The sequence below is a fragment of the Nomia melanderi genome, chromosome 12, assembly GCF_051020985.1.
Source record: "Nomia melanderi isolate GNS246 chromosome 12, iyNomMela1, whole genome shotgun sequence".
In the NCBI taxonomy this organism is placed as follows: Eukaryota; Metazoa; Arthropoda; class Insecta; order Hymenoptera; family Halictidae; genus Nomia; species Nomia melanderi.
In genome coordinates, this window is record NC_135010.1 from 9,056,268 (window position 1) to 9,068,807 (window position 12,540).

At 47.4% G+C, this 12,540-nt stretch overlaps 1 long non-coding RNA gene across 2 annotated transcripts in view; it reads left to right on the forward strand.

Annotated features, from left to right (window-relative positions):
- The first annotated feature begins 8,582 nt into the window (after positions 1-8,582).
- Positions 8,583-12,540, forward strand: part of LOC143175139 (uncharacterized) — a 169,732-nt gene continuing 165,774 nt past the window's right edge. For both annotated transcript variants that reach the window (XR_012999810.1, XR_012999811.1), the window contains exon 1: positions 8,583-8,792. This is a non-coding gene — a long non-coding RNA (uncharacterized LOC143175139). The remainder of the gene's footprint in view (positions 8,793-12,540) is intronic.

The window sequence follows — 12,540 nt, forward strand, 5'->3', positions numbered from 1 at the left end:
ATCCGCGGCAAACGGATAACGCCATTAATCATTTCCCTTCACGGACGCTCGCCGGATCGATCTTTTATCTCCCTACCGTTGCCGCTGGTTCGGCCACGGACTCGGCAACGTTTCTTGTTCGCGTTAGAAACTCGCCTGAAATAGACGTCTTCATTATCTCCTTTCAATCTATTTCCCTGCACGCGAAAATATCCTTCGCTTCTACCCCACATCGTTCCTATCATTACCAAAACTACCTCCATAGATTTCACATATTTTTCTATTCGAAGTCTACGATGAGGAGTATCAGAATTCTGCGAGGTACTGCAAACTCGTGGTACGAACGAGTAGGAAGAACAGCGAGAGAGAGGGATGGAGGAGAAGAGAAAAAAGAGATCCGGTCGTAGTTCAGCCCGTGGCCCATCAGATAGGTACCCAGTCTCCTTCGTGGGGAGAGGATATTGGGAGGAGGAGGAGGAGGAGGATGAGGATGAGGATGAGGATGAGGATGAGAATGGAAAGGAAAGAACAGTAAGGGGATCCACCTGGTGAGAGAGGACAAGAGTTAGATGGAGGGGGTAGATGGCGGACAGCGGGAAGGGGGTCCGAGGGTTGAAAGGGGTACATTGTTTGCCGAGCAGAGCCGATAATTCAGTAATGAACGTAACCGACGCGCGCCCGCGTTCAGGGCTATAATTACCGATACCACGTCGGATAGCGGATCCCTTAACTTCGGGTCCCGAAGCGGTGTACGGAGGATCGCGAGGGCGCAGGCGCGGGCGCGAGTCCAGCCCGCGCGCACACGAGTTGCCGGGGCCCTCACGTTCACGGCCGCCGCGTCTTAGGAATGGGCAGCTCTAAATTAATAAATCAATAGCCGGGGCCCCTTATCCGATCCGCGGGTGGGTGGAGTTTGTTTGTTTAAGAGCAGGATTTATTAATTTTTCGCTGGGTGGTACACGTTCCTACGGGTCCACGCACTCCCGACGGTTATCTTCCACCTTCGCCTCGGACCCGCGCTCGCTTCTCTATCTCTTCCTTCCGTGTTCTTTATGCGCTGGGGCTTCCCTATTTTATGGGCCGATCGCCCTGGACGCAACGTGGCCCCGAGATCCGGTGACTCGCGCGAGATTCACTCGCTACGCGCGCCTTGCGCCGGAGATCGGCGTCGAACGATGAATGACTGGATTTTTCAGCGTATGTTCATCGTATTTCGCGATCGGAACTCGTATTTATCTTCTTGTTCCGTATCGTGTATGCATGTAGAATTGAATGGCGGAATGTGTATTCTTTGTGTACTTTTATATCCTTTCGGTGGTTTCGAGAAAAGATGGAGTTATGGGGGTTTGGAGATTGAAAGACAGAGAACGGTATGGAATTAATGCGGATTACCGAATTCCATTGATCCGCGTTAGTTAATTTGACGTCAAAATGTGATGGATGGATGATACTTCGATTGAATGTGAATTCTTTGTTGAAGACAGTTTAGTGAAATATAATTCTGATAGTTTAATACTCTGTAGGTGTACGTTATTTTTTTATGAAGTTCGTGCACTTGTTGGTGGCTCGTAAGGGATGAATGTTAGGGGTCCTTCAATCTTGCCAAGCAGTGCAGCCAGTGCCATCTCTCTATCGAAGCGTGAAGCTTCGATGAAAGAGAGCGGGAAGTTCTTGAACTTGTTGTGGACAACACCTTTAGGACTATATTTGATTCTGCACTGAAGCGATCAATGTTTAAACGTGACGCTCATCGAAACTTTCACTATTATTAACTATCGAATTAGTCATAATTAAAACCATTCTGAATTTAATTCTTGAATGTACAAAAAGATTAGTTTTGTGTAAAAAATCAATTCTATATAAATTCTATATAATAATATAAAACTTGAATTTGATCATAATCTTTATCCTCTTTAGAATAATACTTTCCAGACTTTTCTTAGCCATTGAACTTAACACAAATATTAGTACATGTTTCTGTAAGCTCGATTAATACAATTAAAACGTAAAAACTGTAAAGAATAGATCAAACGATTCCCCGGTAAATAGAAGGTTAATGGAGTTTGCATAGGAGATCTTAATGGAGACGTATCGAAGCCGTTCCCTGATTTAAAAGGCCGGCCTCGCGGATTAGAATCGATCCATCGATTTCGGTGCCTCGGGGTAGCTTAGAATAATTTGAATTCGATCGGCAGTCAGATAATTCGATCGATCGGTACCGCGGCGCCCGTTCCCCGCAGTGAAAGAAACATTCGTGCGGCACGCCGGCATTTCACCCGTTCAGATCCACGGCCGTCGTAATTCTCTTTCCGCTCGAATTCTCGCGATTCTCCTGCCGGTCTTCGTGCGATAATGCCCTGCCCGCGGTGAGGTCTCGTTTCCATGTAACGTCGGGCCTTCACGGAACGCCGAATGTATGATTGTATCGAGCTATACCTTTCCCCGCTCATTCTTTCCTGTTGCACGCTCCGCGATCGTAACAGTATATAAACTGAATCTAAACGGGAAGCTGGAAACGCTACGATTTCAAATCTATGCACAGTTGATTTAGGGCGAGATTGTGGAAAATAATCACGATATAGTAAATTAAATCGCCGATCCGCTTCAGTTCGGAAACACTCTTCACTTATTTTCAACACGGCGTCTAAGTATTCGAATGAATATTATAGACGAATGAATGAACGTACTAAAAATTCGACAACGTAGAGTTCAATAAAGTTTAAAATATTCCTCAACAAAAATGTAAAAGAATGTTCTCCATCTAAATGATAATAAAATTCACAATTAGTTTATTTTGTATCCGATCCGATACATTCTTTAACCTCACACGCCTAATACTCCTTCGGCACAGCGATTTTGCTGATATCCGTTCCGAAATGTAATCAAGATTCTAATTAAAATGCTCGGCAGCCATCGGCCGCTATTTAATTCTCGACCCGTAAGCCCCAACAAAACTATAACACGCTAAATCAACCTCGGTACACATTGCGTTCCCAAGAGGATTCGCTAATTTAGTCAATTATCAGCAGAATTCCTTCGGCGGAGCCCTCCCCGGAGGCAACCGGAAGTTACGGAGCAGATCTCACAGCCGGCGGTAGAGGACCCCGTCACTGAAGGCCATAGTAATGATCGTACCGAGAACGGTGGTACAGTAAATCGGATTACGCCTGGACGAGCAACGAGAGCGGATTGCACCCGTAGGCGGAAATTAGACTCGAATCCCGAGTCTCCGTGCTCCCCGTGTTTTCTGAACACGTCGCGGCGGCGTCGGCGGCGGCAGCGGCCTGATGATAATGACGGTAGCAGGTGCTCGAGCCGATGCCACCTTCGCACCTTGCTTCCCTGATCTTCTTGGCCGCGTACACGTAGACACACGCGCGCGATCATCGTCCCCTTCCGTTGTCTTGGTCGTCATCGTCGGGTCATCTCGTAATTCGTTGCTTCGGGGACTGCGGCCTCTACCTACCGTGGTACGCGGCTAGACAACATGTGCTCGTACACTACCATCCAGAAGTATTAAGTCATAAAGTCGTCTTTGCTTCTTTGGATTGTTACTGATTGTATAGCTGTTGCAGGTACTTTATTGATGTAAGCTTCGGAATTTCTGAATTCTAGTTTTAAACTCTACCGTTGGACGAGTAATAAGTAAATGATATGAAAATTCCTGCCGGTGGATGGGGATGGAATTTATTTAACATTATAAAGTGAGGATTTAGTTGGAAGAGCTATGATAGTTTGTCACTAAATTTTCAATGACTGTGCGTTCACTGTAATATTTCACTGAAAACTATCCTACTTTTAATTTCCCATGTGGGTGCAGCTACATTGAAGAAGGTTCGACCCGAATAATTCTGCGTTTTATATTTTTTGAAGTCGTAAGTGTCACGGTACTTATGGATCGTATTGTATATCCTCTCTTCTTGTCTGTGGCCGGTGTGTTTCCCTCTCCTTCTCTCTCGCTCGTCGGATCTCTGTATCGCAGGCGCGGAGAGTGTTGGTGCGCGTGTGTATACGCCGCGCTTAATATCTCGAGCCAATCTTAGAGCTTGCATTCAGTGGGTTAGTGCCGTAAATGCCAGTAACCATCCACCGGCAATGGCCACTAGTGGCTACCACTATAGGCGGGTAGGCAGGTATTCATTCCATTTGCAGTTATGACGAGTACGAGTTCAGAGGCCGTGAGAGTTTGCCAGCTTCCCCTAGCCCCGGGACTCTACTCTGGTAACATCTACGTGCCGCGGCCCGCGTTACACTTTCGCGCAACTATCGACTTTTCCAGCGTCACCTCCTCGCAGCTTATGCTTTATGGTACCCGAGCAGTTTGCTATCCCTTTGATTGACGTGTGACGGGACGCGTGAGACGCTCAGAGACAGGCAACACGGACGGAAACACATTTCTTCTGCCCCTTTTTACCCTTCGAGGGTAAATACCTTGGTTACAAATCCCTAGGGAATATCTTTTTTCAACGTTCTGTACCACTGGAATTCCAGATTTCATCCAAAAGAAAATCGTTGCTAATTATACCTTCCGTTATTGAATCCTACGAATTATCTAATATAATATAAACAGTTTATAAACTTACAATTAAACTATTAATCAATCTTTCCCTTTAATTAAACTTCAACGTTTTATTGAGCCACGAATTCTATGGCAATATATAAGCCAACCAAAATCAATAAAGCACAATTGGAAGATTCTGTACGCGTCGATTTATCACAAACGATTCCAAACGACGGAGAACGGAATATAAAAGCTCTCATGAATGATCTATCCAGCCCAAGTTAACAAGCTGATTTTATGGCACAATTCTCTCAACCAATTTCCTTCACACTTCCCCACACTCTAAAACCCCTCTATTAAATCACGATAGAAACGTCCGCGGACAAAAACTATTCACCGCGGGTAGATACACAATCCCCTGGCAAGGGGCTCGCAAATATAAAGGCCCGTCGATTTTTCTAGCACCCGCGAAGAGGGTGGACAGCGACGGGTCCAGCAATTACATCGGAGTCGCTAATCATATCGAGCGTACGCATCGACGGTGTGAATTATCGGCGGCGAGGTTCTTTCCACTGTTAAAGGTTAACGGCCCTCGGTCGCGGCACGCAGAATAATTCCACGTTACGACGCCTCGGCGCAAGAAGACTCGGCGCGAGGGGGAGGGAGAGGTAGGCCGGAGAGGCGAAACAGAGAGGAGCGCAGCGGAGAGCGAGAAAGGAAAAAAGAGCCGCGAAGGCTCGAGCAATATAATCACCGCGCGATAGAAATAGGATGAATACTTTCGAGCGCGAGACATACTCTTTAGCGCTCCTTTGACTCTCTTACACGCGTCGCTCTGTGGTCCCCCCCCTCCCTGTTATTGCCGAGCTTTTTCACCTTCGACTTTCCATCGCGGATCCTAACCTCCCGGTTACGATTCATCAGCCACAAGGGAGACAGACCAACCGCCACCGCTGCCACGGCCGCAATCGTTGGCCCGGTAGTCGCAATTATAGAGTATGACTGCACAAGATTCGTTCGGTAATTTGTTATCATTGAATAAACACATCGAAAGGGACAAGTGGGTGGATTGAGGTGGCGCGAGAAGGTATCCGCCGGTCGCCTTTGCAGGCCGGGAGGATCGTAATCTGCCGACCCGCGCGGACCACTTTCCTCGCCCTTGTTCGCCGGCCATTGTCCACCGAGCCGGCTCCCCTTCATTTACACCCGTCGGCGAGGTAACGCTTATTGAACGCAACAGAATCATCCGCGGAATCCTCCCGTGATTGGATTCGTCAAGGTGCGCGGACGCGCGGGATTCCTCGCGGCTCATACAATTTCTGGTAGCCGTGACGATTAACGAACGCGGGGAACATCCTAGGTACTGTGGCCAGCTAACGATGAGACCTCTGGTACCGGGGGTAGCCGTTGAATCGGTAGGGGACGTGTAATCTCGGTCTCCGCGAGCGTGTAACGCGCGGATCGCCTCCGAGGTAAGTCTGGTTTTCGGGTCCTTCCGACTGGGAGGAAAGAGTCGGATATAATAAATTCACTGGGAGGATAAGAGCGGACGTTTTAATCCGCCCCTGGGCCTCGGTGAGCGGAACGGTCCGCGGGCCAGCTGAATAAAGAGATATCTCTCCCGGCAACAGGCGGTAACGTCTAAATTAAATGTTTCTGGATCGACGAGCCGCGGATTCAACGTGTCATGCGCCGCTCTTAATCTGGATTTAACGGCGAGGTCTCCGGCGTGAGGCCACCTTGCGGTGCCTGGCCGGCTTCAATAGAGCTTAATTGGCGAATACGCGCCCGGTGTGTGCGCGCCCGTACGTGTATAGAGACCGCGTAGAGGCGAGAGAGGATCCCAAGCTGGAAGGGGATACCCTGGCCGAATGAAAACCCGCGCGAGGTAGGCCTTCGGAGTTCTTCTTCTTCTTCCTCTTCATCCTTCTCGCAGCTGCGACTCTTAAACTCTCTCGGTCCCTCCGCCGCCGCCACCCCCTCGACACTCCCTGCCCGCTGCTTGCCGCGGACAGATGAGAGCGAGAATGACTTCGCCGATTCGCCCGCGCGTTTTAGTTATTCATGGTATAATAATGACGATAACGATAATAACAACGGTAATGATTACGTCCCTAAGACCGGCTCTAACGAACGGCGCTGTGGGAACCGAGAGGAACGCTTATCGGTGAGCCCAATCGGCACCGTCGTGGATAAATGTTTGTTATTAATTAGCGCTCCCATGGGCGGACGGTGGGAAATTATGGTCTGTGGACCAATCCCTCCCGATGCGGATATTTTTGGGGGACTTTCGTAGATTTGGCTGCTCGTGTTGAGATTGTTTGCTTTGAAATTTTGTCTGGAAACTGGTGTCTTGTTTGATGAATTATTACCTGAGGAGTATTACTCTGAAGTTTCAGCTTATATAAACTGGTATTTAAAGATTGTAGAATTCTATATTTCTAAGGAAATGCTAAATGAAGCGAATTTAAATAGAACCGCTTAGAACCGCTTAGAACTGTGCAGTTGAAGACGTAAGTACCATTACACTGAAATTCTCAACTGGTCATACTTGTTTCAATACTATCTTCCAAACACAATGTCTCATTCTAGTAAATCACTTCAGAAAATCCTAGACAAAAGAACATTCGGGGTGATTAAACCGATTTCAAAGTCTCCGAACAACGACGTCAAGCTGAGACAGCTCACGAAAAACGTGGCCGCGAACGAGAACGATTTCTCAGAGCGCGATTCGTCAATCGCCATAAATCATATTTTTCATATTCACTCGCGGTGTCCGGCGCATTGTTTACGAGCGGCCGGCATGCAGGTAGCGAAGTAACTATCGGCTTCGTCCCGTGATGGCGCGGGTTGCGCGGGTACACGGTAGCCGGCGTATCCGCGTGAACCAGATACACAGCCCGGAGGGCCCGTCACAGTAAATTATCATTTTCATAACGGCGTGCCGGTAATTTTGAGGCGGCGAAGCCTACGGCGCGGCGCGCCGACGCTCGCTCGCCGGCACGGTAGGAAGAAGAGGCTAGTTCGCGGCTCGTTCGAGCGCGATAAGAAAATGGCGATTGGTACCCGGCTCCGTTGCGATACCTTCCGCGGTTGACTTTCGCGCGGACCCGCGGATACCCGTCGGCGCGATCGTAAATCAGCGGGGAACGACAGAGGCCCGGGAAAAAGGATAAGAAAGAAGGTTTCATGAGTGAAAACGTGCCTCGTGGGTGAAAGATGGCCTGGGATTAGGTGATCGATACTCGATCTTTAAAGAACAGAACGGCCTTAACGCCGGAAAATTGAATATTCTTGTTCCCCGTGGATGGTTACGTGACGGAGGAATTGGATAATTAATGGTTCTGCATAAATTAGAAGATTCTATCGGTTCCTTGAAGAAGCTGGTATAACAGTTCGACAATGGTATTCCTTAAAAATCGGAGTCGTGTCCCTGGTAGTTTGAAAAGTGGGGAGGTAAATGTTTTAGGAGTAAGTGAATACTGCGGCTGATTAGAGTTTAGTGACTTTTCGATTCAGTAAGGGATTGCGTAAACTTCGGATAGTTGCGTAGGATAATGTATGATTGCTAGGAGTAACTGGAAATGTAAATGTTATGTTGTAAATATTACCAAGTAATATCGTAAGTATAGAGATAAACGAAGTACATATATTTCGCACACAAGATTGGCATGATACGAATACACAGTTCAGTAATGTATAAACAAAGAATTATTAAATATACGAAGACTGACCTTAACTTAGCTTCTTAGGTTGTCTCAGAAGTATGCTGCAGCCCCATGTTGATTTCCAATGGACGAATACGCCTCACATATTTACCAGTCAAACGTTGTCATCCGGGGCTTTTGTTGTTACACAGATACTTAATTCTGTCAAATACCTTATATACTTTCGTTAAACGAGTTCCAAACTTGTGTAGCACCACAATTTTAACACTATTTTTGCTTAATTGAAGAGCACAAAACACCCTCCTCTTTAACTTCGGCCATATTGGATTCCAGGTCACCTGACTCGGCAGATACAAAACTTAAACAGCGCGGAAGCGCCGCGCCGTTGAATCACGTGATCGCAGTGGCTGCGCGCGCAGCGGGGAGCTCCTTGTCTTGTGCAATTAAGTGTTGTGACAGTTGTGTACCGATGTATTGGAGGTTGTTTTTAGGAAATTAGTTGGGGAAATTGGGATAATATATGCGAAAGTGAAAATCCTAGAAAGCTATGAATATTTGATGTATAAATGGAACATTTTCGAGCACTGGGCATTTAAAAATCGCCGTGTCAAAATTGCGAGGGTGGTTCAGCATTCTGGTTCAAGGTATGTTATAATATTTTGAATATTTCTTCGTTTATACAATACTGAAACTATTTATTTCTTGTGTCGTATAATTCTGGATGATTAGCTTGATCATCTGACTATTAAATGACACTTTTACTTGAAGTACACATTGCTGGTTACGTTCCCTTTTTTAAGGTTATGTTGTATACAGTTTTGGCGGTTTTTTGATTTTTGCCACTAAAAATATAAACATGTTTTATCGCTTAGGCTTTCTGGAATTAATAATAGTTATTTGATTGTTCATTTTTACATAATATGGTATATAATGGTAATACTCATAACAGTTAAGTGTACCCACAGTTAGTTATACAGTAGTTAAATTAAAAATAGGAAACATTTGTACTCATATAGACGTTACTATGTGAAACATTGTTGCTCATGTGAGCTATCGTTCCGTGAATGTTATCTTAATCAGGGTGCCAATATTCTTGAAAGACATACATTTAATTGAAGACACCTGACCGCAATAATTAGCATAACAAGTAAATAATTTAGAAAAGGGTTACATTTAAATCAATTAACAATAAGTGATGCACAGAAATTATCGAGCCCTGACCACAGCCACTATCATTATTCTCAATTATTCCCATTAGCTCGTACAATATCTCGTAAATATTGTCAGTCCCATTTCTTTCTCTCGTAATCCCAATGAATACATGTATCATAAAATCGAATCACTATGATCATATCGTTTAATGGCTAGTTAACGTCACATTAAGTAATCTATGCAACGAAACGGCATAATAATTCAACTTCATTATACACACAAAAATCACTTTAGCAACACGAGCCACTTAGGTAATTATTATCCGAGAACCCAATTAGTACCCTTTGCACAAACACGTATGATACGCTCGCACTCATGGCAGAATAGAAAAACGAAGTTCCCTTACCGGAAATAAGCTGCCAATCTTTCTAACCTTTGACCTTGGTTTCGACCGATTTGATAATGCGGTGGGCGTGAAAGGGGGAAAAAAAGTTCCGTCACCCCGGAAGCGAGGTGACGATAATTCGCTGTCGAGGAGATCGGTCGCCAGATGCTAATCGACTTGACGTCACGCGGAGACGGTCATAGTAGATCGAGCGGCGTCTGGCTACCGATCGATCGGCGGAATGGCCGCGCGCGGTCGCTTAATGATCCCGCCGCGACGGTCGTTTAAATCAAAAAGCATCGCGCCTCGGCGAAATTGTCATGCATTATGCATGTCGTGCGAGAGGTGATCGCTGTAAACTGCCATTACGCGTTGTTACGCAATTGTGTAATTAATTGCCTCGCTGAATTTGATATTTCACGGCGAGCCGGACACGCGGCGAGCCGCGCCGCGTGAAACCTCTAGCACCGATACCGCGACCGTATCCATATTCCTTCGATCAAATTCACTGTGCCGCGCCGCGGGCGGTAGCAACATCTGTCGTTTGCCGGAATGCGAGGCTAATTGAACGACGAGTGTTCGATGGTGACTAGGATGCGGGTACCTTGAACGGGGTGAATCGCGCGCAACAGAATGCGTTCTGTTTATAAAGCGCCGGGAATCCGCGGCACGGAGGTCTCTGTCTTCTAGAGCAAGTGGTTGTTGATCTTCCAATTTTTCAAGGAGACACGACGAAGATTCTGATCAATATAGGCAAAAGAAAGATCTTGGTAGTCGTGACTAAATTATAAATGCTGTACACCTTTGATTGTCTAAGCAATAACGAAGAAATCGTTCTTCCCTTCGTAATTAACGATCCCGCGACGAGTCGCCAGGTCCTGGTGCTTCTCAAGCCAACCTATCAAACCGAGAGTGTCCCAACGTTCCCAATCCAGCTACGGCTAAAGTGAGAAGCAAATCGCGCTAATAACGGTGCGCTTAATACGATTGAATCCTCTCCAATTAAAATTGAATGAAGTTAAACAACCAGACGCGAGTGGGCAATTGAGTCCGATCCGTCTCCATCTCGAACGGTAGTTCCGAGGCACGAAGCCAATTTGAGCCATCGAGGGAGGTTGGATCGAATCGCTGAAAGAACCCACGCAGGCTTATAGAAAACTCCATTAGACGTTAGATCGTTCATCCTCCCGCGGTTCGTGTGTGCATCACCGTGGCTGCATCGCGTTTGTGAAGCGAGACGAGAAGTCAGGGCCGATGAGGTGTGCCAGGAGGGTGGCGGGAGAGGGAAGGCGAGGGGCGAGGACTTTTGCGGCGGCGGCGGCAGCAACCGCGGTGCCAGTGAGCAGAAGAACAGTCGCTTTTTTGTCCAAGTCAATATATCAGCGCGGGGGCCATGTCTAACGGGTAATGCACTGCTCGATCCCTTCTGCACGACGAAAGGAAGCTGCTGCTGCCGTTGCTGCCGCTGCCGTAGCATGCGCCTCGTACCGGTGCTATTGCCGGGTACTCTTGGTGCCGCGGAACGCTCCGGGCAGCCGAGCGATTGTCGTTGTCAGAGAAGAAAACTACTTCATTTTCCACGTTACCCCTCCGGTGCTAGACTCGGCCACAATGGCTCTAGAGATTGGAATACGCTCGCCGGCGTTGTTCGCACTTCCAGCTTCACAATGTTTCGCGTGAAGGTTCGAAGATTTTTCTGGGACAGGAAATGACGTTCGATTTAGGGGATAATGATATTTTCTTCTGTGAAAAGTGTTAGCGCAGTAGTCAGAGATATTAACTTAGCTATGACTTTTCTAAGAAGCAGTTATCTTATGTAACAACCCGTCGAAACTCGTGCACAATCAAATAAGGGACTTCTTTCAGAGTCACGTCCAATCGAAGATCGTAATGTTTCCCTGAATGTTATACTAGAAAACTTAAATCACCCTCCGTAACCTCAGCCACCGATCACCAAAGATCACGCATACCTCTTTTGTATCTCGTCCGCGGCGGTGTCATGACTCGAATACCTTTAATAATAGCAGCGAAGCGTGCCCGCGACGATCATTCCGTCGTGAACCTGAAAGGGGCACCGTGGCGTGTGTTGTTCCTGTGACCGGTATCGAAAAAAAACCTCGCCGGTGCGAAAGAAAGGTATGTGGGCGGCGGGGTGGGGGCAGAGATATAGGGGAGCAAGAAACATAATCGCGTAGCGAGTGCGGCAGCGGTAGACCACGGGGACGAAGAACCTATTATAGCAGCGAGCGAGAGTAAAAGAGTCCCGGACAGGTGAGATAATCAACCTGCGGCAGCCACGGGCTGCGAGCAGGCCTCGCCAGTAATCACTATTCGCGCGCGCGGTGTGTCTTTTAATGCTTCGTATGACTCCGCCGCGTATTATGCCGACCGTTCCTGCCGTTACCGTCGGCCTGCCCGGCGACGTTCGAAAGTTTCCTTGTAACAGCCTTCGACTACCGACCGATCGCTGCGGTTTTCCTTGGCAAACGGCGCGACGCGGCCCGGCTCTTTCTGCACCGATTCCCTCGCTGCGGATAAGTCCCCCTAGCGAAGTAAAAGTCGCATCCGCGACGGCGCAGGTCCGGCTTTTGCGAGCGGAGCGTAACAATGAAGCGGAACGCGGCCGCTTGTTTGCGGAGGAGTCGAGTCCTTGGAGAGGAACCGTTGTTCCTCGATTATGCAGATTCGCTGAAGTACGGTTGCTTCGACTTCTGTATAAACGCAGGGCCGCAATATACTGACCAGTCTTCGAGAAGTTCCATTAATTGAGCTACCCCTTACTCTAGGGATCTTTGTTTTGATAATATTTTAGATGGGATAAGTGATAGTGTGTATCCCAGTGAAGCGATGCGTGT